The sequence below is a fragment of the Dendroctonus ponderosae genome, unplaced genomic scaffold (genome assembly GCF_020466585.1).
Source record: "Dendroctonus ponderosae isolate FM_Combo_2020 unplaced genomic scaffold, Dpon_F_20191213v2 Dpon_F_20191213_1, whole genome shotgun sequence".
NCBI classification, from domain to species: Eukaryota; Metazoa; Arthropoda; class Insecta; order Coleoptera; family Curculionidae; genus Dendroctonus; species Dendroctonus ponderosae.
The window spans coordinates 52,724,703-52,749,890 of NW_026017110.1; the positions used below are offsets into that span (position 1 = coordinate 52,724,703).

Sequence of the window (25,188 nt, forward strand, 5' to 3'; positions counted from 1 at the left end):
ACTTCTGCCCACACGAGAAATTCAGTGTAGGCTGATTAGTCTTAACATGTAACAGACCGCTATCTCTAGTCTCCTATCGGTGAAGCTCGAATATTCAGACGATTTTTTTCTAAGAAAACTATCGGCGCCAAAATGCCTACTTTGCTGCGAGCACTCCAAGACACAGTTATTCATTACAACAACCTGCTGACACTTTTAGAAAAATTAATGCATTCATTAAACCCATACTGCGTGTTCTTGGAATACAATGGTCCTACTTTGTAGCTATTTGCTCTGGGAAAATGACTTGGCAGCCGCTTTAGGTGACTAAATATTTCATTAAAAAATTTAGGCATGTTAAAATACTATGCACTTGTACTCGTTCTTGGAATTAATGGTTTAATTGAATCCCGACCGAATAAATTGGGCCGAAGAAACAAAGTATTGTCGGTCATATAATGTATTTCTTAGAGCTAATTGTTTTCGGAACAATTAGATCTCTCACTAAATATGTCTATTATTACGTAAGTCACGTATGTTCTTATTAGTATTTAATATTTTCACCTTCTTCTGATTCAGGCATTGGAAAGCATAGAGTTTAAGAGAGAGAAATATGAAGACGATTTCATCTGCAGATTGTTGTTACAGAGAGTGTTAACAGAATATGTAACAGGAGAATGTATTTTGGGTATTTACTTTTCATTACTATTCATTTTTTCACATGAAGCCAGCAACAAATGTGGGTATATAGAGCTGAATTTTTTAAATGGGAGGCTTTTAGTGTTGTTGCTTTTTATAATTACAGAAGCAAGTTTGGTGCCGATACTCAAGTTTCAATTTGAGGTCGACATCCAATTTGTGATCTCATAAATACATTTCAACCTATCATTTTTCATTTTTGAAAATGCTATATTAATTTAAAGTTTTGTAAAATTTATACTTTTGTTGAGGCTTTATTTGATACCTTTGAAATCAAACCAAATCCCAGCTTCTATTTCAATCACTTTCCATTTTAATTCAGTTACCAAATTTTATTTTTCAAGGCTCCTTTCTTCACATATTCTTGCTTCTCGGACAAAAAAGATTAAGCCCATCAAGCTAAATTAATATTTGGGAAAAGAACGAAAATGGGGAAACGTTTTGAAAGCGGAAAACTATGTTGTTATATACAATCACAACTACAAAAATGGCGAACGTATGAGAAATGTGCGTTTCGACAAACTGAGCAAAATTCTTGAGAGCAAAAACATATAAAGTAAGCACTTTATTTTTAAAATTAGATTAATTAAACCTTTTTTAACTATCGCGAGTAATCTCCTTGTTCTTTTAATGGGAAAGAATTTTCAATGTATTACATACTTAATTTTATATTGTCACTATAGAATTTTCTTTCAGATAGTTAGATAATAGTTTAAAAACTACTCATTAAATTTGTTTTTGTATGTCCCATTTTAAATAAAATTTAATTACCCACAAAAATGTAAAATATTAATTTGCCTATTTTGCAATTTAAAATTGTAATCATTTATAAGTTCAACTAAACTATATATGACAATAAACTTCTAGTATTATGTATTTAAAAAAATCAAATAATGTTAATAGCAAAGGAAATGGCTCCATATTACAAGCAATTTTATATGTAGGAAATTTATTTAATAAAAGGCCAACTTGTATTACCTAGTCTTTTCGAAATCCTATAGGTTTTAATAACTAAGGAAAATAATTTTTGTTTTAATAATTAATCAAAATGTGGCCATCTAACAGCAACTTTAATTAATTTAAAGGATCGTAAAAATAAGCTTATACAAAATACACTTGCTCCATAGAATGATAGGAAAAGCGATGATATCAAATTTATCTGTTTTAACTCAATCGTCCCTAGTGGCTTTTGGGACTTTGATAGTGACCAATTGATGTCTGTACAAAAACATTTCATTAGTTCTTCAAAAAATAAAACTAGTGCTTGCAGGTCTAAATGCTTGAAAAATGTGTCGCCGCCTCCACTCTCTCACCCGTACACGTAATACAGTAAATGCATACCTTAATCCATAAATCGTAAGTGTTTGTAGGATATAAACATATATAATGGTACAGCGAGATTTGATAGATTACGAGCCTAGAGCAACTGGATCTGACATTTTCATGGCTACTATAAGAAACGTATATATTCAAATAAACAAAGGCATTTACCAAGTTAACAAATGACCTATAAGCACTGACCTGACAGTGTTAATGTTATTGTTATGATATTTACGAGAACAAATTCTCATAAATTTGAATGAGAGCGAAAGGATAACTCACGGTGAGCAAGGACAATAACTTACAATTCGAATAAGTGTTTGACTGAAACAGGTAGACGATCAAGATAAAAACACTGTTATTGGAAATAGCAATGCATTTTAATAGGGTACACCTCGGATGAATATTTCACTATATATTATAATGAAATTCTGGCAGTTAAGGGAACAGGTTTTGAAATAAAAGCTGAATTTTAGATTGGCAAAATCATGTTTCCATAAGGTACATTATTTATAAATTTGCCGTGAACCATTAAAGTTTCGATTCGATATTTAATGCAAAGTTTCAAAAAACTGTGCACAAACTATCTGCTCGTAAAATTCAAACAAAGTTGCAATCAGAACCAGATTTGATAAAGTAATAAACAAAATATTAATAGCTCATAAAATTCTTCCAAACTTTTTTAATATCCAGTGGTTCAGAAACTGGTAGCAAGTCGCTTTCTTTAACTGAGAGGCAATAAAACAAAGCATAAAATGCCAGTGTAAGATATACGGTGTTAATGGAAAATACACTTTCCATGTATGGTCATAATGATAGAGGAATTATGACTTAAACAAAACCCGCCCGCTATTTAAACCAAAAAGCAGCCGCGGCCAAGGTTTATTATGACATATTTTTAAAGGTGTTTGCTCATTCCGCCCGAAAAACGTATCAAAATATAAAAATACATCCGGAAATTGGGAATGAATTATACTCCACTGCAGGTGCGTTCCAAATTAAACTTCCTAAATTAAGTTGAATTTTCTAATTATGTTGGATCCATTGACTAAATAGAATATTACTAATACTGTGTTATTTTAAAGCAGTTAGTCCTATAAATTCTGATTCTGCTAAAAATTCAATTTTATGAAAACCTAAACGGGAATCAACACCTGTGAAAAATATGATAAGATCTAAAACGTTGCATTCAGTTGCAAAAATATATATCGTCCTCAAGTATTATAATAATTTTACCTTATACATGGGTACAATGCACAAAGGGTATAATTTTGCACTTTATCAAAAGACGAAGCTAGAGGCGCTGAGGACGTATATCTGAAGAATTGGGTGTTGTTAGAAGTTATTAGCGTGTTTTACTTCACTTCAATCTCTTCACAACATTAATAACAATTTTAAAGGTAATAAGGAGAGTTTACTATCTGATAAGTATTCTAATTTCAGCGCTGTTCCCTCGTAAGTAGAAGGTCGACAAGGGCAATTATACACTTAAGTAGGAACTATCTATAATTTTACATCGATATCAATAATATCTCGTATTTTCAATATATATCACAATCAGTTTCGATCAGCAATTTTATTAAAGAATGGCTTATGCCATCTTACTTCACAAACCTTTTTTGCGATTTAGTTTTGGTAATCATTTTCAGCAAGTATAGTTGATAAGCAAGACTAAGTTAATTACAGGAACTTGCATTTCAACTGGTGTTTAAGCCTCAGAGGATCTGACAGAAAAAAACAAATTACTGGAAAACATTAAACACTAACGAGTAAAAACCTGATTATATGCTGTACTAAACAAGCATTGATCGAATAAATTAATCAGAACTAGTTCGAAAAATGCAGGATAACATCTCAAGGTGGTACTTTGAGGCGTTAAAAAAGTTAATGACCAAAACTAACCACCTTAAGTCAATCGGCCTATGTAAACTTCATGTGGGATGGGTAGCAGGTGATACCGATTATATCTAAAGAAAACAGTGGCGTAGAACCACCCGTTTTTTACAAATGCTAATTGATTTTAAGTCGACGTTTTCTCCATTTGAATATCTTTGGCTTCAGAACTTGAATTTTGGACGACTATAGGAAGTTTAACGTATACTTCTAGCTCAAATAAATCAGCTACTGTTTCGGCAGTTGTGAAGACCTGAAATGATTACTTCACCAAATTCCTGGCAAAACAGTTTCACCACGGCCTATAGTGATATTCTTTGATTCCTGATTCCCTTTTGCAGAATATAATAGCTGAACCGGGAAATTATTCGTCTTCTGTAACAGTATAGTCGCTAAACAAAAAACACCCTGATTATATTTTAACGGAAAGGAGCAGCAGTAAAAAACCAGGCAAACGGAATTGAGGAAATAAAAGAAATCTCACTTCTGTTTATTTTAAATGGATTTTTCAGGCGTCAAACATGGTTCTCACAGTCGTGAAGCTACCCCATCTAGAAGATTTTAGAAGCAGAATCCTAACATACTCCTATAATGAGCGAAGTTTTACACAGGTTTAAAATTCTCTAAGAATTCAGAAAAATTCGATTTCAAATGCAGAAAGTTGGTCACAACCGATTCAGCAAAAATCTTTGGAATTTTAAAACCGAAACATTCTTTGCCTTAAATTAAGATAGTTCTGGCTTATTTTTTGTTTAAAAAAATGGAACCAAAATTCTTATATTTTCAATTAATTTTTCAGATTGAGCAAGTGCAGCAAAGAACGAAGTTTCGGGCGAATATCTTAACGAAACTTTGGAATGTAACATTTAAATAATTATGCTTATAATATAATTGTAAAAATACACTTTAACGAAAAAATATGGACATTTTCTAAACCCTTTCGCCTTTTTTAAAGTGAATCTACTTTTCTTGTAGACTTGTTTATTGATTGATGATATTGCAGATGAATTGTTTTATGCTACTATAAATGCACTAACAATTTTCAACGAAATTAGCATTATTTTTCGTTTGCAAACCTGTACCTACAACATATTTATTGATCTCGCTCGAGTGCTTTTCAGATCAAATTGGATCAACGGTGCAATAAGCCGTTTGTTTCCAGTTTGCTTGCGGAATGTGCCGACTTTTTCCGCTGTGACAATAATTCCAATCAATACAGCACTCTTCCGCCAGTCTGTTGTTATTTTTGTCAAAACAGCAAAACAAAATATTTATTTTTTCTAGCGAATGATTTTGAAATCAATGCGTTGTTTTGACGCACACAAAATAAAATTTGAAAAATATACCATACACATACCTGTTAAGGTCTTAGATTCATATCCAAAGAAAACGTGTCTTTGTACTTTTGTCACATTTTGGCTTCTCCCATAGGCGTCATGGCTAATGAAGAAATATCTAAACGGAATATTGATGATAGCCAATAAGATATGGGGTTTGGAACGTGCTGCATATGCATAATGCCTCAATTATTCATATTACAAATATTTCTTTCATACTGGTGAATAAACATTAACTTACGCGTTGACTCTTTGTTGGGAACTACATAAACACCCATATATCCCAATTTAATAGACATTGTAACGCTGTTTCAATATGCAACCGCCTCCTTAATTACCTGTTTTATTTTAGCCTTTTTTATTCTGATTGGCGTTTTGCTTCAGGTTCATTTCACACTTTCCGTCGAAGGCAATAGATTGCCATTGTGATACGGCCTCTTGTTTATTAAAGCATATTGGAGACCAATTAAGCTGGTGTAGGTGGCAACTCTATGTTAAAGCATCAGTGTTTCATTAAAAAGGCCAAAGAGATAATTGGGTTTATCTGATTGTACGATCTGTCCTTTATCAGAGACAATAAAATTCTCGAAATGGCCAGTGAGGATTACATTAAGGAGCAATGCTGCAATGTAGATTCAAGACGAGATAGATTGTGATCGATTTTTTAGCAACATAATTCTGTAAATTATCCAGCAGATTAAATTCTTAAAGCAAAATGGTCTGCCCATATGATAAAATGACTTTTAATGGATTAGCGTTGTTGAACAACCGTATACTTATAAGGACGATTAATTATTGTAATGATTTTTACGAAAGCTTTTAGCTTGCACAAACAAGCCGCTAACGCAAAGTTAGTACATAAGGCGGCAATATTCAAATGAAAAACACATTTGGGCTAGCTAATGCAAGGTTTTAATAAACGAACAAATTATGAATTCTTCTCAGGAATATCTTATATCGGGTTTGGGAATTTTATCAGTTGAAAACTCAATGCAAATAACTAGAATAGAGTTTCTTCTGTTCTTAAAAAGTGCTTTAATAATTTCTGACTGAAGAACGGAAACTTAACATTAATTTATTCCTAACTTTACCTAGTTAGTTATTTAATCGATTTATAACTAAGATTGGGCTCTGGGGAACAGGAAGGCTTTTGTCGATACAGGCAGATCGGGATTCTAAAGTTCCCAATTCTGGATATTAGCAATATCCACAATTGCAATATAGTCGTAAAAACTGTACTAAGAATAAAACTTTATTGAGAATAGAAAATCATCAGATCGGGAATTGTATAAAATTCACACGAAATCCGCACATACGCCGTATAGCGAAAATCGCTTTGGGGCAACTATAAACGTGCAAAAAGAAACTGAAAGTTGTAATTCACCCTGCAGATTCTAAATGAAATAATATACATAAGTTAACACGCACATTCACTGCATGTTAGATTGAGACATTGAGACGAAAGCTTCAAACCTAAGCTGAAAAAGCATGAAGATATTACACGGAGATTGCACTTGTTTAAACTCGGCATTAAGTGGCGTGCTGTGCGAACTGAAATCCTAAAGAATGGGCTCTCCAATAAATAATATTTATCTTTATTTTAATATTGAAAACCAAAACGTTGGTCGAATGAAAGGGAATCTAATTGAAAAAAGTTGAAATTGGTGATTTAGTATTCCAAAGCAAGAAATAATTTGTGATTTCCCGGAAAAATGAACCAGCCCTACATAAACCCTGTTGCCATTAGGGATAATCTCCTGTTATTTTTTGGGATAAATTCGCCGAAAACTGAATTAAAAACAAACTGTTTGCACATTTAATAAAATTTCCAATGCAATCAGAACTGCGTTGCCATTAGGAGAAATCGGCCTGGAAGAGAAAACTATTTCAGATATTCAAACTTTATAAAGTAGATTAGAGTGACACCAAAAACTAAAAGTATTTTATACGAAGTAGAGCTGTTAACTGAAATCTCTATTAAACTTGATTATAAACTTAACTAGAGGAGTTATATATTACGTAGCCTTAATATGGTTGTACTCTGCAAAATAAACCACATAAATAATCGAGCGGTTTCGTTTGTTAACGTCGTAAGCGTTATCTATATCCTGTTGCGAACAAACAAATCCAAACTTGCCACGTTGAAGGTGCCATATCTGGTTTAAAAAATAATTATTTTTTCCACCCCCGTAATGTACATTTTGGAAAGGTGAGAGAAATATACAATGGGTATCTATAATGACGTTGAGATAACTGCATGTTGATAAACTACATAATTTTTTATCTTGTTTTCTTGCAGACATACGTGACACTGATATTCTTTTGTGGCATTTTAACCTTGCCAACTCGTTTGTACTCGTACAGGGGCGGAGAAATGTGTGGGTGGTTGAGTATAAACAAAAAACTGCTGCGAACACCATTACTTTAATGTGACAGGATTTATTGCACCATTATCGTATGATATTATAAATTTGCTTAAAAACTTATACGCAATGCTTGCCGGTTTATTTGGCCATAACAAGTTAACTTTCGATGCAAATGTTGATCTCCTTCCACTAAGAGGATTAGTTGTTCTCCATATTGGATTTTGCATATACGATTTGATATTATTGATATTAAATCAATAGTAATGATGTCTACCCGATACCTCATTAAACCAAGGGTTAAGCTCTTATCTATGTTCACCATGGGTCGTAGTTGTTTCATGAATTAGGTTATTCAACTTTAAACTCTGTAAAAATTACTATCTATACGTAGGTATAATTAAAATCAGTAAGGTACGATGCAATTAATATTTTAAATTTTCTAATGTGCATACTTCATGCAGCATTTATATAATTAGCAATGACTTCAACATAATACTCGTTAATAGCAATTAGAAACATTCAAATTTATAAAAGAAATTTGTGGACGCCTACGTGCGCCCATATAAGCAAATCAAGGAGAAATCTATTTCCTAACATTACACTTAAATCGTCTGTTAAAATTCAAACCTGCTAGCACTTACTCTATTAAAGTGGCATTGTGAGAGAGTTATGAGAACTAGTTTGCAGGAGAGCTTCCATATACAGAGTGTCCCGGAATACATGGGCATCCCTCGGATTTGTATAGGGAGTATACGGATACGGATTTGTAGACATGAAATTTATTTTTTTTTTTGATACAACGAACACTACATTATTGCTATTAAAAAGGACCCTTGAAAAGATTTTTAGCATTTCGGTTTGTCAGGAATGAACTAGGTGCAGCACAATAATAGTGATTTTTTTTACCCTTTACAATGAAGAAACGAAAATAATTTGTTTAGGTACCTTTCACCTTAAACTAAAAAAAAGACACTCTTGATTCTTGTCGATAAACATAACGGTTTTCACGGAAAAAGTGGTTTTATTGAATGCGGATTTAGTGAACAATTTTGTATGTAGGTTCAACATGAGCTCTTTCCAATCTTATGCACTCTAGCTTGAAGATTGCTAGTAGATTGTTGCATTCTCCGCAATGCTTGAACATTAGTTCTTATGTGGCCGCAATGAAAATTAATGCTTTCTAATAAGTTTTTAAATATCCCAAAAAAAAATCTAAAGGGCTGAAATCTGGCGATCTAGGAGACCAAGCCACGGTCCTCCTCTTCTTATCCAACGTTGTCTGAATTGTAAAAAAGATAAGTCTTATAAAAGTTCTAGCAACTTGTTTTGGAGAAATTCCAAATAAAGTGCTCCAGTAAACCTGTATCTGGGAGTTCACTTGTATCGTCGTCTAATTTGGCATGATCATATCTGGACAAAGCGCAAGCAACTAAACCTAAAGCTGAGAAAATGTATTGGTAACTAGGAAAAAGATCCAAACTATCCTTCGAAAGCAAGGTGTTACTATACAAATGCACACAAAAACCAATTTGGATGTACGCAGCTGTATTATGGGGTAACGCTTTTAAATCAAACATCGAATTTATCGAGGTGTTTCAATCAAAATGGCTGAAAGAAATCGTAAATGCTCCCTGGTTTGTCCCAAATGACCCTACAACTAAAAATAGTAGCTAAAGAAATATTGACCATTTACTCCAGATACACAATCATACTATGAATTGATCCGGATATACTAGCAACGGATATGCTAAACAACAGAACCATCATCCGATTGAAGAGATATAAATGCTGAAGAAAAAAACGCCTTCTTTCTTTTTCTATCTTTAATAATCCCCTCATCTTGCTGTTAGTTACTAGTTAAACTTTTTCAAATTTATCTTAGTAGAGTTCTCTTCATTCGGTTAGACTCTCACATGTTACTCCTAGCAAATATGAATGTAAATATGTATATAAAATTTACTTAGTGTCCCAGGACAAATTGTAAATAGACAGGACGAATAAAAAAAATAAATTCGATGTTATTGACTACACTACTAAAATTCAATAAATCGTACTGGTCAATTGTTTTACTACAAAACCGCACTTCTCAGAAGAATTAAAAAATTGAAGCAAAACTTAAATCTAATGTAAAATACATTGCTGAAAAGTCGAGCGAAGAAATCGATTTACTCGTTATATATATTATGAAGCATTGTTCGAAGTGCTTAGGCTCAAACTTTCGTCTTCTATATTACTTATGTGCATGTATCAACCAAATCCGATTAGCCCAATTTGAAAACACATTCATAGCAGCGAATTTATTTGATAAATTCTTGTATTTTGATTTTTTGTATTCGAAATATTTGCTTAAATGTTGCTCATATTCCAGTATCTACCCACCAATTATTTTAAAATACATCTTAAGTCTAGTAGACACAGCACAAGCGTATTTAGTCTACATCTTTCGATGCATTTTAAAATTGACAAACTAATAAAAATAGCATTTGGGACGGTACTCCTACCGAGTTAGGATTAACAGTTCTTTGATTTCCTACATCCAGATGTAAAATAAAATTTCCATCGGCCTAATTTTTCAGGTCTATGTTTTGACAATACATGTTAATTATAGAATGGAGGTTTTCTTCGAGTTGTTGACTGGTGAGGGTTTAGCTCTGGATTAATAATTGCTCGTTTACATCCGCAGTATCTCTTTATTTTTACACACTCAAACGAAATAATACTGTTGAAAGTAGTCCACCAACTAAAAAATGTAATGAGCAGAAAATATTTTTATTAAGTCTTCAAACAGAATAAACGGAAATGGCACTAATGCATTGCTAAAGTTGGCTTACATGTTTGTACTTAACTTACTAGGTTTTGTAAACTAACAAAATTTAGAATGGTGATGGTAAAAAACGCATCTGCACCTCGTCGTTGCATTTATGTCATTAAATCCTAATCTGAGAAATATTATGACGTAGGAAACGTTTTTTTCATAAAAGAAATGGGCTTAAATATTTAATTAAGTTTTTTATTTGTTTGTACTAGTGCTGTGAGAAACCTGATCTAGAAGCGGTCGAAATCGTACACTTAAATAAATCGCCGACTAATTACAAAGTAAAAAATATGTTTCACAGTAAAGCGACATCGCTGCATTTGACCCCTTAGTTATGATCCTGGAGCAAAGTAGCTCATTAAAGCAGCTATTAATATGATGTCAGGTACAAAAGGGATTGCGTAGGAAACATATGCCAGTGTAGGAAGCTACGGCAATATTTTCTGAAAATATAAATGATTACGAAATGTTTATTTAAAGCTTTAATAATTTTTTTTCGCTTAGAGAAATCTCATCAATCTGCCCAAGTGGGCAATAAACGACAGCTTTGTATTATGTAATTGAATTCTAGAGTATCGCTCTCTTGCTAAATGCATTACATTATTAAACAAACAAAACAAAATGAAAATTAATTTTCGAAAGTAATATAATAAAGTAATTCTTTTTCTAGGAACCATGTACATTTCCTATCAGTTCAGTTGTTTTTATGTTTATTCTGCCACCTTGACCGCGTTTGAAAAAATCTTCCTTCAAGTACCACTTACCGTTAAAAGGTATCTTGCGTACTTAGATTTTAATTTGATAATAAATAATAAAAACGTTACCACTACATATTTTGAAGAATAAAATTAGCATGGCAAAATGCAGCAAAAATTATAATTTTTAAAATCCCGGATAGATTAACGTTTACTTAATTTGCGTAATCTTCTGTATTAAAATTCTTGGATTAGTTTTCTATTATTTCGCACCGGTGAAGATGAAAGGTAACTAACTGTACCAACTGAAACTTATGCTTTAAAACCAGTTTTTTTAGAACGCATATTTTGTTAATTAAAGTGAATGCAATTCAAATCGTGAAAATATCTACATGTTTCATGAGTGGGAGAACTTAATCCGGTTAGTCATATCTTTGAAAAATAAAGTAAGGCGATGTAGATAGTTTTAATTACATAAACAACAAGGTCATGGGTAAAACTGCGCAGTCTTATGCACATTTTTTTATTTTTAGAAATTTTATATTTGCATTCATCTTACTGACCGTGATCAGTTTCACCTCTTTGATTAGGATGGAAATCAAATATTCCAGACTCATATCATATACTCCAGACGTCTTATAGTCTTATCTATCGATCCATAAGTGTCAATAGAAATCAGCACTTTCTTTAATTAAACAATTATTTTTTCAGGTTGACATCTTTTGATGATCAAAGGAGTACTTTCTCAGACATTCTCCATGAAAAAAATACTTAATTTAAGCAAAGCAGTATAAAATCTTAAAATAAATTTTATGGGCAAAACTAGTTGATTTTACGTCAGGAAATTAGTTACGGTTTTGACATGCCTGTAAGTTATATTGGGTATATCAAACAATCTGACGACTTTTCCTCACTTTCCTACTAGCTGAAAAAGGATATTAGCATTAAAACAACGCGGAACATCTGTATTAACATCTTCCTTTAAAGCAAAGCTAATTTTGCATGAAGTTCTTATCTTAACTATTATGTTAATGGCCTTGTATCGGGTAACCGTATGTTTTAATCTCTCAAAACATAAAGTTAAAGGGTGAAACAACAAAGGTAATACAATAAATAGGTACAAGCAATATAAATAAGAGTACGCTATTCTCAACATCTAAATGGACATATAACTCGGCACGATCGCACTGCAGATTGACATTTAGTACGTACTTGTTCGAATTTTTTTCACTGAAATTTAACACCGTGGCGAAAATTGCACCATTTGCACTGGCAAAAAGAGCATGGATAGTAAATTGCGTATTCTTTATTGGTTTTATAGCAACAGATGCAAGAGTTTATGTTAGGCGTAATTTACATTGCACACGAAAGTTGAGATACAAGAAATATTCAAGTTTAAAACAATCAAACATTATTTCTGTGACTTTATGTTCTTGAATTTGTAAGTACTTGATACTCTTTAGAAAGGATTAGATTCAAAGATTATTCTTTAATATTTGATTTAAAAAATCAATTTACCAAACAATCAATCACCAAAATGTTGTAGGAGAGACGACAAAAATGGATTAATTTAGTTATGTAAAAAAGTCTTGAGAAAGTCCCGTAGGACCTGAAATATTTCACTGCAATATGAAAAATTCCCACATGCGGCATGTCGTGATATGGCAAAGCACTATTGTGTACATTACTTTATATTAAAATTGTTCTTGGGATTAAATGCAGTGAAAGGAAATAATTAATGCGAAACAACCGGGTAAATATGGAACATAATTTCCATGGTGTTGGTGTGCAATTGTGTAGGTTTTCTTTATTTTGCTTTTATGCGCGATACATTAATATAAATCTTAAAGTTTATGTTCAGTCTACCAATCATCGCTGACAAACGAAATGTCGACCGTCTTCAACAATAATGTTCACCCGCTCTGTTCGGAATCAATTTATTTATCTTCTACGAAACCTCAGATGCAGCCACTCTGTAAAATATTATCCCTTTATAAATAGCAGTTTCAGTTATGGGCGTCGAACTTTAAGTCATTATTTGTATTTTTTATGGTTGACACCCGAGAGCACGTGAAAATCGAATTAGGAGCGTCCAAAGTTAGATAGTACAAGAAAATGCAATGGCTTACTAGAAAAGGCAAGAAGAATACAAACAATTCACCACAGTGTTTGCTACGGATCTTTTACTGCTTTCGCATACTGAGAAGTTGTATTGTTTAATGTAATTAAAGAACAAATAACAGGCACTTGAGCCGTAAATGGAATTATCAATTGATATAGTATTATTAACAGTGAAATTAATTGTGAAAGCGTTTCCAATTGAGGCGTTACAGTAGAACGTGAAGATGGTAAAATATGGGGCCGTACCACAAAAAAAAGGATGTTGGAGGATTTCGTCAAGAACATTTTTTATGTTTTCTGATGTCGACGGCATACGTTTAGTTTGTTTGTTAGGCCTCAAGAACATGCAGTAATAAAAACTTTCTACGGCATAGGAATTAGAACTATACTTCAAATTTCTTGATTGTGATGGTTAACAACGTGAATACCTGCAGAATGAAAATTGAGAAGTGAGAGCTTACACACTGAATGTGGAATACATGTTTTAAAACTACATCTTTCTTCAACTGCTGTCACAATCGGGAGTATTTAACGATATTTACAGCAGGCAACTATTTACTTGAACACTGAAATAAATCTATTTATTTACAATTGATTGCCTACTTAACTATGATTAGAGAAAAAGACCACCACAACAACTTTTTTTTATTAAAAAGTAGTTCTGTGGATTTTATTTATTTATAAAGTGGTTAGAGGAAAGCGGGTGTACTTGCATCTTAGTTACAAACAGGGTTCCAAACAGTTTTGCTGTTTTACATTTCTTTTTAAAAAATCAAGTGTTATCGAAAATTGGTATATAAATTTAGATCATAGAAATCCGGGGGTGTCCCATTTTCGACCTTTTTATGGTGTACCTCCGTAGTAGTTTGTAGAGAATTATTGGAAAGTAGAAATACTGTCATGCAGTAATAAAGTTAATCCTTATTAAAATACTGCATTGTCTATGGCAAAAATTAATGAATTAGGCTACGAACTGCTACCCCACCCAGCATATTCTCAGGATATGCGACTATTTCCGGCTTCTAAATCTGAACAAATGGCTGGGCGGTAAGAGCTTTGGGTCCAATGAAGAGGAATCCATCATTGAAACAAACGCATATTTCGAGGACCTCGAAAAATTATATTGTTTGGAAGGGATAAAAAAATTGGAAAGACGCTGGACTAAGTGTATCGAGCTAAATGAAGACTATGTTGAGAAATAAAACGTTTTTTGGCCGAAAAAAACTATCTCATTCAAAAAGTAACTGACTTATCAAACGACCCTCGCATAACGAAATAACCTGTAAGAGGAGGTTAGAAATTATATATAAGGTCGGTATAAGGGAGAAATATAACGTACAGTATCGCTGCATAAATAGCACAGAATAGAATCCTTATTAAGAGATCCCTTATTTTGAGACTCAATTGCGCAGGCCTATGTGTCAAAAGACCACTAACTTAATTACTGCCCGTCCTTATTGACAGTCTAATAACTCTCTAGTGCTGTCAAGAAAGTAGTGTAGGTATAATGTGCTCCTTTTAGCCCAAACCATGAAAAATAGAAATTTGAAAATTTTGCGCACTTACGGAAGGACAATTTTGCTCTCAGGAGAAAATAAAAAAGTGTCAATTTTTTCTGCGTTAAAAGAGATAAAGAAAAATGTTTAATGAAAAGTCTATTTATAATGATATAATGAAATGATATATATATTTTTATGTTGAATAATTTCCAAAAAAAACCTTCTTATCATTTATATTAATTACATTATTTCAATCATTACAGATTCAAAGAATGACGTTTCCTCAAACAATTATTTAAATACTGTAATATTTATCAATCTGGTAAAGTATATCCGATTTAATGTGATTCTAAGTGAAGTGGAAGACCGTCCAATCCCATGCACTAAAAACCAGTAGCACCGCGATAATGCAAATTGAAAAGACGGTTCTTCGCGCTTCTAATTATACACATAGAACAATTTAAATGATTTAATTGCTTGCTAAAATATAAATCACGCATATCAATTCTGTGAAGCCCGTTGTAGAGGAATTCATCGAATTAACAAACTAGTTATGTGGTAAATTCATGTAGGCGGCAAGGCATAATGCTGTGTCATCGATCTTGCATGCTGATTTTTATGGAACAATTAATTTCGTACGCATATACAAAAGCTCAGGTTTTCAGTAAACACTTTTTATAAAACATAAATTGGTACTGAAAGAAATATTATGCCACATCGAATTGGCTGAAACTTCTGAGTATATCCTTTCTTACATTAATAAAGACATGTACGAAAATCTTGCGTTCACCAGGATGATAATCGCTTGCAAAACATGATACCATACACAGTGGGATAGAATGATGACACATTTGAACACATTGAATTATGTAAAACTCATCAAACAATACCAATTTTTCGAGAAGCAACTTAATGAAACAAAAAAGATGGAACACCAAATGTATATAAAAAATACAAAGGACTTCCCACAGTGTTAAAAGTAATTTTATGCAACCACCCAGGAAGGGGATCTCTTAATTGCGCAATAAATGTATTCAGCAAATTTGCAATATGACCAATCCTTCGCCAATATCATTTTTTACGGTTAGTAACCATTAATAACCATGTGATTAAATAAGAAACTGACAGTCATAACTGAATCTCAATTATGAAATATTTTGATTTTAAAATTTTAACTGAACTCCCAAAAAGCGAGTCGTTTGAGTCGCTTGAAACTTATTTTTTATGTTACGCAATTAAATTGTTTAAATCACACAATTAAGTACAGATTTTTCAATAACTTATTAGCATGTCCAAACATTTTTCTGATTTCCTAATTGATCTTCCTTGACCATTCCAAACTATGTAGGAAAACCACCAGAGACACATTGGCAACTTATTTAGCAAAGTCGCTTTAATCACAATATAACTTAAAAATTTTGCCAGGAAATGGCAAAAAAGGAGTTGTGAGTTAACTTATCTAAAGTAGAACATCTTGGGTGTATGTAACAGCCCAGTAGGTATGTTGCATTAAAAATGCCAAGCGGTGAATGATCGTGACACTAAATACCTAGGCAAAATCGCATACTCGTCCGGGTTTTAATGAATAAGGGATTATTGTAATGATCTAATTAAAATATTAATACACCTGGTGCATAAGCAGTGGGCATTTAAAACCTTAAGTAATTCATTTTGCCGTGCATTTCTGGGTGCGTCAAGTGGAGATTAGCTTCAGCTTCGGTGCATGACATACAAGTTATACACCTACCATGAGCCAGTTCTTTTTATTTGTTATACATAACACCAAATTAGATTCTTTATTTACATTGTCCGTTCTACCTCTGTAATTTTATACAATAATTTGCATGACTGTTGAAGTATTTTGATAGACACAGTTCGAACGTTGACAGACAAGGTCCAGTTAATATAGATTCAAAAAAGATTACGTTAACTTGAGTGACTGTTTCGAATTCGAGTGGAATCAAATTTTCGTGGTCTAATTAATACGCAGCCCACATTTTTATTTACTAACGTAATAACTTAAGATTCCCTTCAAAATTAATCTGCATACGGAAAACTGACAAGATACAGAAAGATAAAGACAGTAAAATGAAACTCAACAAAAAACACGATCTTATGTTGTTTTGGATGCATGAAAACTTGCAACTTTTGACTAATTAACATGGTGCCTTATTGTAGTTTTATGAAATAATGTATTAATATAGAAAATTGAAATTAAGTTTCAACGTGTATATTCAAAGTAACTCGGCAGGTAAGAGCGCGATAATACACATATCCATATACTTTGCATGCTTACTTAAAATTCCATTTTGTCATTACAGGACCAGTTTAGATAAAAAGTTTTCACTTTTAAAATTCTATCGACCACTGACCAGTCACCAGCCTTACGCGTAATGATTTGCATTTGTATAATGAATGTGACTTGCATTTATTCTGAAGCAAAAACAAACTGATTGTAGAAATAAATACTACAAGTCTGGAATGGAAAAGGAGATCATTTATTTAATTTTGCGTATTGACATTCTGTTTTACAAGAAATTTTTAGATACGAATCAATGAATAATGAATATATCGCTTCAGCTTATAGAGAATTAAAACAAATGAAACCCGTCGTTAAATATAAACTTGAGCTTTTCCTTGAAAATTCTCTATTTAAACTCCTACGGGCGTGGCAATCCTAAACTCTCTCAGACGAAAAATGAAATATTGAAACGATTATACATTTGCTTTTATTTCAGTGAAAAATTGCTAGGCATTGATCAATACGAAAATATTTTATTCTGCCCTGGCAGACTTCGACAAGTGTTGTTCGGTTTTCTTTCAAGGCTAACTTTTGACAAAAGCTGCTAATGTGTAGCCTATTCTAACCTACAGGACCGGAAATTTATCAGTGTCAGAGAGAACAAAATGTGGTTTACTTGAAGTTTAGCAAAAATAATTCTGCAAACAAGATGCAAGATAAATTGTTACAAGCCTGTAGAAAACTGGGCAATGGGTAGAACTTATTACTCGTCTTAAGGTAAGACAACAATTTATTATTTTTAACCACCTCTTCGGAGTTCACGCCCAGACCTAACATATGAAGAAAATAAGTTACGCCAGACTTATCCTGCTAGTTTGCCAACCTCCATTATATTTAAAAATGGTGAGATTCTCGAAATTAGAGTACAGCACATTTTTAAAGTTGATAATTGTAAACCAGACAAAGTTGCAAGAGATAACAATACATTATAGCATGCAAAATTGCGTTAACCAAAAGAGCTTGCTTAAAAGAAAGTAAGTCAAAATAAGAATATTGCAATGAATTATTTATAAGTTGAAATGTATATGATTATCCAGTATAATGGGTCTCATTTAATAGCATATATCAAGATAAATTGTCTACATGATTTTCATAATGGACTTACTTGAAAACAATGCTTCCAAACAAGTGCCCCTCTAAATTAATAAAAAGTTTTATCCAGAGGTTTACTATAGTCATTTTTTATTTTTAGCTACATGAAATCTGCTGGTGCCTATGACTGAACTATGCCGTTTCACACAGCACACTGAAAATTGCTGAAGAAAAACTAGAAAAAAGCACATAAAAGCACATTTTTACCAAAGGAAGTGTTAACGTTAAAAAACCTCTGAGCCTGTGTCAAATAGTTGTAAAAACTCCACATGAAATTCACAATGCAGAATTAATTAATTTCAAAATTTTAAGTTATTCAAATAAAACAAATAAACCTAACAGGTCATTTGCTTTCAGACCATTTGATGTAACAAGCAGGTATGCAGTCTTGTCAATTTGACGAAAATACCATATATGTACTATTAATTATCATAATGCCCTAAGAATCTTAGTGTGTAAATACCAGTTTCAGTGAAGTCGGTAGGTTTTTAGACAGGTAGAGTGTCTAGCACTTGAATAATATGCTCGATGTATGACATCATACATGTACAGTACAATTTATCTTTAGAGAATGAAGAGCTGTTGGCTCATTTAGCTAATTCAATGTGGATAAATTATTGGTTTTAAATGGTGAACATGGGCATTAACGGGAGGTTTGCTAATTTCAATAATTCTGCCTATATTCTTTTAATCAGATGACATTCTTGTTAGTATCTCTATTTTTACCTGATAATTATAATCACGTTCGCTCTGTAAAGTTGAAAAATGTTATTATAGTAATGGATATTAAATATCTCTAAGCATGAAATTTATAGAAATCTGTTTAAGAAGCCACGTGAAAAACACCAAGACATTGAGCGCCGATTCGCATATAGTCATTTATATGCAGATAACAACTAAAACTATATCAGAAAAACTTGGTGCAAAACAAAAAATTAAATGCCATCTCAACCATTTGATTAACTTAATTGGATTGATTTGATCCCGACTCATTGATTAATCTGTGGTGACCTATAAGCCTCATCCCAGTCAAGCAAAGCCTTACTATAGAACTTGATAAGTATATAAATAGAAAATGTAGATAATTTTCTGGTGCTTCAATTATATATAAATTTTGGCTTTGTATATGTGTAAGTATGCAATGGAAAACCCCGAGATGTTATAGTCCCGAACCAGTTTTCAACGGATAGCGACCACAGAATGGTGAGAGCCTCTATGGAAATAAGTCGTGGAAAAGAGAGGCATGGTATGGTTAAAAAGAAGTGCACACCTACCTGGACAGACCCTGAAAGTACAGACACATTCCAAGAACACATGATGTCGACATCTCAAACAACATTATACAAGGAAATCAAATACCAATTGACTAATTCCTCAAACACACGCATTAATTGAAGAGAGGAGAAAATGAAAGCGATAAGAGCAAAGAACACTGCGAACTTACAGATTATGCAAATATATCAGAAGATTTAATCTAAAAGAAAGAAGACCTAAACAGAAGATGACCTAAAAACCCGAAAAACTCACCAGTTTCAACAAACAGAAAACTTAGATAAATCTGGAAAAAGAGTAGTTAAACAAGGACGGAAAATGCCAAATATAACAGCAAATAAAATATGAAACGCACGAAAGAAAATGACAAATAAATGTCCAGGTGAAGACCGTACTGTCATAAAGGGTGTTCCAATAAGAACGACGGTTTTGAATTGCGCGCTATTCGTAGTATCATGATCGGACATTAAAAAAAAGCCCGGTTGTTAATAGGCAACAGGAGGTTAAGTAAAATGGAGCAGTTCAATACACAACAACGAATTATCTTTGCGAAAAATTATTATCAGAGTGGTGGAAGTTTTGCAGCCACAGTTTGCAAAATGCGTACAATTATGGGCCAGCGGAATGCTCCAACTGAAGCCACTGTGAGAAAATTAATGAAGACAGTTCAGCAAAATTGGTCTGTTAATGAAGTGAAAACAGAAACACCCGTTCGTCCTGGTTGCTCGACTGAAAATATCGCAGCAGCACGTGCAAATGTTGAGGAAAGCCCAACCACATCAATTCGGCATAGATCTCAGGAAATTGGTTTTTCCACAATCACTATGTATCGAATTTTAACAAAAGCTTAACAAGAGCTAAAGCCAGAAGACCATGCGCAACGAAGAGCCTTTGTTGATTTGATTTTGAAGCAACGACCAATGGACGGTGCTTTTTCAACGAAAATCATCTTTAGTGACGATGCTTGGTTAATCGACAAAGTTGTCGCATTTGGGATTCCGAAAATCCACGAGTGATCGTTCAGGAACAGATGCATTCAAAAAGAGTCACTGTTTAGTGTGCATTGTGGACTGGAGGCATCATCGGGCCATTTTTCTTCGAAAATGCTCTTGGTCAAGCATTAACCGTGAATAGTGTAACCTTGTTGTGCCAAAATTGGAAAATATGGATCTCAACAGCATGTGGTTTCAACAGGACCGTGCAACATGCCATATAGACAGATAAACTGTTGAATTACTGCACGAGTCATTTCCAGGTCGTGTTATTTCTCGTTTTGGAGATCGACATTGGCTGTCCAGACTATGCAATTTAACGCCTTTGGACTTTTTTTTAGGTTTTTTTAAAGTCACAAGTTTATGTGAACAAACCAACAAAGATTGAAGACTTAAAAGAGGAACGTCTGTGCCAGAAAAGCCGAGGAGCTGTCCGATGTCTTATTCCATTCAAACCTCATGATGTGTACTTCATTTTCCAATAAGTGCATCCAACGTATGTTTTTTTTTTTTAATATTTTTTTATTTAAAATTTAAATCCGTCTTTATCTGTTCAACTTATATCTGCACCAAACCGCCTACAAGACGGCACAATGCGCAAACCGTTTTAATGCACAAAAAGGGCGACGCAACTGATCTTGAAAACTACCGACTCATAAGCTTCTTAAACCACATCTACAAGCTATTTAAAAGAATAATATCAATTTCATTAGAAATAAAATTGGCCTTTTAATAACCTAGGGAGCAGGCGGGTATTAGGACAAACTTTGGCACTAACGACCACCTCCACTTTATAAAAGGCCTTACAGAAAAATTAATTGAATACAACCGACCCCTGGTCCTGGACTTCGTCGACTTCCGCAAGCCATTTAATACTATCGAAATAAACAGTGTAATGAAAGCCCTGGAAGAACGCCGTATAGACTAACGGTAATTTAAACTGATTAAAGACATATACAGCAATGTTACCATGACCAGAACTAACGAAACTACTGAACTGCAAAGAAGAATTACTTTGGCATGGGCTGCATATGGAGCTCTATCAGACAACTTCAAGAGCAACATATAAAATCATCTAAAAAAGAAGACCTTCGACCAATGCGTGCTCCCAGTCATGACTTACGGTGTCGAAACACTCTCATTAACCCACACCAACTCAAAACCCAAACTCAGAGTAGCCCAAAGAAGAATGAAAAGGTCGCTACTGGAACCGACTCGCAGAGACAGAGTCAGAAAAGTAAGGAAATAAGAGGTACAGACCGGCCATGTGACCAGAATGACTTATGGGCGGTTTTCCTGAAAAATGATAGAGTGGAGACCACGAGCCGACAAAAGTAGTAGAGACAGATCACCTACATGATGGACAGCCTACAGAACTCGATAAGCATATAAATAAAAAATTAACATAATTTTCTGGTGCTTCAAGTATATATAAAGTTTGGCGTTCTGTTGAAAAATCCCTGCGATGCAGGTCTAATGCGGAAAAACAAGACAGTGTTTGGGCTACCGAATAGAAGATTTAGACTTTTACTATCCGCAAGCTTTTAAATCGCATATTTATATCAGATGTAGAACTGTTCAGAAACTCTGAATATGAAATATATTGTTACGAGATTATGTCAAATACAATTAAAACTTCATTCATCTCCACGCTAAACTAAAGTATATAGTCTTCAATTAGATCTAAATTCATTCATCTTGCTAGACAATAGCTATTTGAATAATATGATAGGAGGTATAAATAGTCGCTATATGGTTTAAACAACAGTCATCTTCATCAAACTGACAATTTAATTCAGGTAAAGGCGACTCTCATTTAAAAAGTGTTCTTCAGCTCGAAATAAAGTCAAACGAAAAACAGCCGTATCTGAATGGAATTAGCTGCAGCTTTTTAATATATGCCGAGTTCAAAATTCTGTTTTGCATTTGAAATTAGGCGTGCTTGAAAATTAACCAAACTTGCTTTTATTAAAGAAGTTCTAATGGAAATTAATATGCTGTACTTTGTAATCTCGCCTGTGCCTTAAACATCGGCTTAAATGCACTTAAATTACCACATGTTCGTTGCAAAGTACCTACGGAGTAAGGTGCAATAAAAAGCATAGTTTTTATTTTACCTGGCTATATACATCGAAGTTAATAGTGTAGTAGTGCACGGTACTTAATCACACTGATTTATATTGTCAGCTCACAACTGTATCACTATTGTTTAAAGCTGACCGGTAGCATAATTATAATGTAGCCACCAAATGTAAACAGTCTATATACTCAGAGCATATTTTCCCTTTATTTATCAACCTCTGTGGTTTAAATTTTTTAAATGATAAAATTCGAGAACCAACTCGCTCATTTTGAACATAAAGATAAATATCCTGGTTGTTTTCTCTTGTGTAATTTATCAAAACGTACATTATGTTATGCCGCAAAATGTTTTTGTAAGATGTGAAAGAGCAATACATTTGCACGAAAGGAAGAGTAGTATTTCTCTTAATCTCAAAAATGCCTCATTTTGTTGTTGAAAGACGCGTTTATAAAATAATGGCAAGAAAAATAGCACCTAAATAGGTGCTATTTTCAGAAATTCAAAAGAGTCTACCACTTTCATTTCGTTCCAGGGAATGCAAATACTATCAGCGCCCTTTATTTATAGCAACTATATAATTAATAATTAATCGCTTTCAAGTAATTACAAGCTTTATTTACTTTTCGCCTTTGGCGAAACAACGGCAAAAGTAATTATAACTCAGGCAGATTCAAAGTCAAGTTTTTAATTTTGCTGTCTCGACCTTCCATTACGTCTTTAGCTAAGTGATTATTGTCAATTTATGATTTATGCTTATTTGCATATTCAAAATAATCAGCTCACTTACGATATAATTTTATTTTTGATTGGTTATTAAACGTTGCTTGTTTTTATTATTTTGTATGTAGTTAAAAATGCTAAATGTAAGTTGTGTCAAGTCACAGTCATTAAATTTAATGAAAGACTGAATGTTTAAGCCGAAATAAAAAATACATTATTCTAAATTATTAATCCTTTTAAGAACTAAATTCTGTACGATTCCTTCACACACAACATTCCCATGTAAATATTGGAATAAACAGTTTTCTTGCCCTGGTTTATCAGAATTCCACAGGTCTCATCGTAATATTAGCAAGTTGTCAATTGCTTTCGCATACCAGGACACCATATTTAGTACTGGAGTGGGTGTAACAAGTGTAATATAATGTTTACAAATATAAATATGACACAAATATAGGATCTGATGTTGCAAATTCCGCGCACATTTACATTAGTTGTTACTATTGGATTATGTTGTACATTTACTGAGTGATCGTCTCAGTTAATCATTTAGAAACAAATTAGAGTCAATTTCATTTAATAGTAGGCCTTGTCAGCAATAAGGAAAAAGAGTTGATATTGACATATAAATAAGAATCATAAACATACACAAATTGGGAACGTCAGAAAATTTCAGTAGACATTGGCTGCAACTGAACAGGAAAGAAAAATAGGTAATTGGAGGAAGAGGGAAATAAATAATTTGAAGAATTATTGACTTTATAATGAAAAGTAGATCAGTTTGGCTGCTGTGAGGGATCCTACCACTATTTTTGCAAGAAAAAATCGGAACAGTAACCTTTGAGATGAAGTTAAATATTCACACTCTTCATGTAATTTGCCCGTATTAAACTATTTTAAAGAGACTGAAAATTACAGGATTGATGTAGTAGATATGAGTAAATCTGATGATACGCTTAAATAATAAAACGAGACGGTTGCTGATAAACTCGAAACTGATATGACAGGTAATATTTTGGAACATATTTTAAAAGCGTTAAGGAAAATTAAGCTTAAATAATTTTCGGTTTACGAGATGGCGGCTATTGGCCGTACAATATATAACAAGATCACGGTTGGCGTGTAGTTGTAAAATTTGCATTTTTACTTCCTAAGGGTAAACTTTGGCGGCAATATCTCGGCCTTTATTAAGTCCATGACCTTTTCCATTCCGAGCGTAGCCAGAAGATACAAACGCTGTTTTACACACATTTTGTGACACTTTAATTTTCTCAACGTGAAATTAATATGCCAACACGCAAAAATCATTAGTTATCTGCACCCCGGTTAATAAATAGTATTAAAATATATCTTTCCATTTTCGATCACGATATTTTCTACTTACAAGGCTCACTTAATTTTACATGACGTGTAAACACTTAATAGAGGCCGCACTTGCAGCAAGAACATGCTATAATCCGTTATGATCACGAATTACATATGGCAATTAAATTTTATTTGTTAACTTGTTCGACGGATTGACTTATTTCCATTTTTTTTTTCTAATTAATAGAAACGACATTTTCTCATACATACATATTATTCATGTCTTATTTACGCGTTGCATCTGCATTTCTATAGACATCACAAAAATGCTAAAACGGCAAATTAAAGTCAAGTACCCCTTGGGTAGTTAAGACTCTTCAAACATATAAATCTCTATATAAAACCGTCTTTTTGTTCGTTTGGCGGAGACATATTACTACCACTTAAAACCCCATAATAATGCAATATTCTTGTTAAGTATCATTAATGCAGTACATATTTTTAGGTATAATTCATCTTTCAAAATACGTAAACTCTCCGAATTATACTGAAAACTTAACTGGTTTATACGGAATAAAAAATTATAACAAGCCAAATTAATTGTGAACAATTTCGCTTTACTAATTACGAATTAATTCCATTAAAGAATTTTTTAAAGTAATTGACAATTTCTGTATTTATGCACTTTATTTGTTATT

The 25,188-nt window shown here is 33.0% G+C and overlaps 1 protein-coding gene and 1 long non-coding RNA gene across 2 annotated transcripts in view; one reads left to right on the top strand and one right to left on the bottom strand.

The window, feature by feature from the left end:
• Nucleotides 1–25,188, bottom strand: part of LOC109533785 (agrin) — a 232,861-nt gene that overhangs the window by 202,866 nt on the left and 4,807 nt on the right. The gene's annotated exons all lie outside the window — the stretch shown is intronic.
• LOC125503515 lies at nt 17,485–18,457 on the top strand. Its single transcript, XR_007280934.1, has 2 exons — nt 17,485–17,743; nt 18,219–18,457. It is a non-coding gene; the product is annotated as an uncharacterized LOC125503515 (long non-coding RNA).